The following is a 2,131-nucleotide window of genomic DNA, read 5'->3' on the forward strand; positions in this document are numbered from 1 at the left end:
CGCCGGCCGGGCCAGGCGGGGCGGGGGCGGGCCTGGGCGGGGCCTGGCGGCGGGCGGGGCGCCCACCTGAGCTCGCTGAGCCGGGCCGGGCCGGGACTGCGGGCGGGGCGCGGGCCAGGGACGCGGGCCGGGCCGCGGGAGGCGCTCAGCCCGCCCGGTGCAGCGGCGCCGCGCGACCAGGACAAAGGCGGCGCGTTTCTAAAGAGGCGGCGGCCCCTGCAGGCGGCGACGGGAATGGCGGCCCGGCCCGAGTCGGCTAAGAGCGCGGGCTGAGGGCGTGGCGGCCCGGACTGGAGGCTTTTGGGGGTCCCCGAGCGGCCAGCTTCCGGGCAGGGCTTGGTCCGCAGGCCTGGGAATGCGGGGTGCGCCTCTGCCTGGCCCACGCCCTTCCTCTCCTCAGTAAACCCTGGAGGCCAACCCCCCTGCCCAGCAACCCTTTGCTGGGGTAGCATTGCTCCATTTTTCAGTTAGAAAACAGGCTTAAAGCTTAGGAGACTTCCCAGGTCCCCACCTGTCTTTGTGGCCTTCTCTGCACCACCCAGGGAGGGGACTCAGGCACGGGCCTGCCCCTACCTCCACAGGTGCCCCCCACCTGTTCCCTCCCGTGGGATGGGGTCTCCAGCCCAGGAGTTCCCCTCTGAGCCCACTTGTTTAGTACCCCACCCTCCTCAAAGCCAGGCCAGGCTCTAGTGCCAGAGAACCCAGTGACACACACTCACACCCCAGGCACATCTGCATAGGCGTCCCACCTCCCTCTGCTGCTCGGGGATCTACCTGGCCTCACAGGTAAGTTCTTGAGTCTTCAGCCAGCTGCCAGGCCAGCGTCCCTGCAGGCTGCCCTGCACATGGAGGAGGGCTGGGAGCTGATCAGCCAGATCTGGGCCTCTCCGAGCCTGCCCGGCAGGTAAGAGGGCCACGTGGATGGAGACTGGCTGAGAGAGTTGGTTCCAATCTGTAGGACGCTGTGCCCAGGGCAGGCCCTGAGCTGGCAGGCTCCCTGTGACTGGAGCATCCTGGCTGAGAGTTTGGTGGTCTCCCTGGGAGCCCAGCCAGTGTTCCAGTGATGTGAAGCTGAGGGACCTGGTGACTGGGAGGCCTGGCACATTCTGCCTCCCCATCAGGCTTCCTGACCTCAGATGTGGCTGGGAGACGTCAGCAGAGCAAAGGGATCAAGGCCTGCTGGCCTCACTAAGGGCAAGTAGGACCTCTCTGAGCCCAGTGCTCCCATCTGAGCACAAAATCACAGGCAGCCTTGTGGGCTGGAGACCAATAATGGTGCCCGTGCCAGGCCAACTCTCTGGCCTAGGGTACAGGCCACACTGCCCAGACCCCTCTGGCTGCTGCACTGTGGCCCTGACCACACCTTTGCCTGTTGCGTCCCTGTCACCCTTGTCCCAGGATTGGCTTACCAGGTCATTGTGGAGTACATTCAATTCCCAGACACATGGGAGCTGAGGGGGAACCAAGACCCCCAGCTCCTGTGCACTTGCGCCTGCACCCGGCCATGCACCCAGAGCCACCTCCCCAGTGGGTACTGGTTGCTGTGTGCCACGAGTGAATCCCCCCCACAGCCACATGGAGGTGTGTCCCCCATTGTGTAAATGGGGAACATGAGGTCAAGCTCACAGAGCCAGCAGGAGGCTGAGGCTTGTCCCCCATGTCAGCTCTTCCCCCAAGGTCCCTGCATGCAGGAGCTCCCAGATCAGGAAGAGTTCTCCCCGCAGGGCCACCTCAGACCAGATGACAAGCCATGTGGCATTGGCCATCATTCTCGGCTCAGGGCTAGTGTGGACCACGATCCCATGCTCCTGGGTGGCTATAATGATCTAGGACCCCGGGCTGGCCCACCACTGCTAAAGATTGTGCCCCGCCTGCCTGTAGGTTCAAAGCCCCCTCCTGCAGCAGCTGGGGGCAGCCGTTCTGGGGCACAGGCCCACATGTTTCATCCATCAAGCCCGGATGTCCTGGCTGTTCTGGCCTGGGGCTGGGCCTACAGTTCTGTGTGGTGGGAGTAGGGCTGAGACCTGCAAGCCAGCCACTGCAGGCTGTGGGAAAGATTTCGTCTGCCCCCTGCCCCAGTCAGCACCTTGGCCAGCGCCCTCCTCTCTGGAAGCCCAGCCTGTAGGATGAC

Source organism: Tursiops truncatus, chromosome 13, assembly GCF_011762595.2.
Source record: "Tursiops truncatus isolate mTurTru1 chromosome 13, mTurTru1.mat.Y, whole genome shotgun sequence".
NCBI classification, from domain to species: Eukaryota; Metazoa; Chordata; class Mammalia; order Artiodactyla; family Delphinidae; genus Tursiops; species Tursiops truncatus.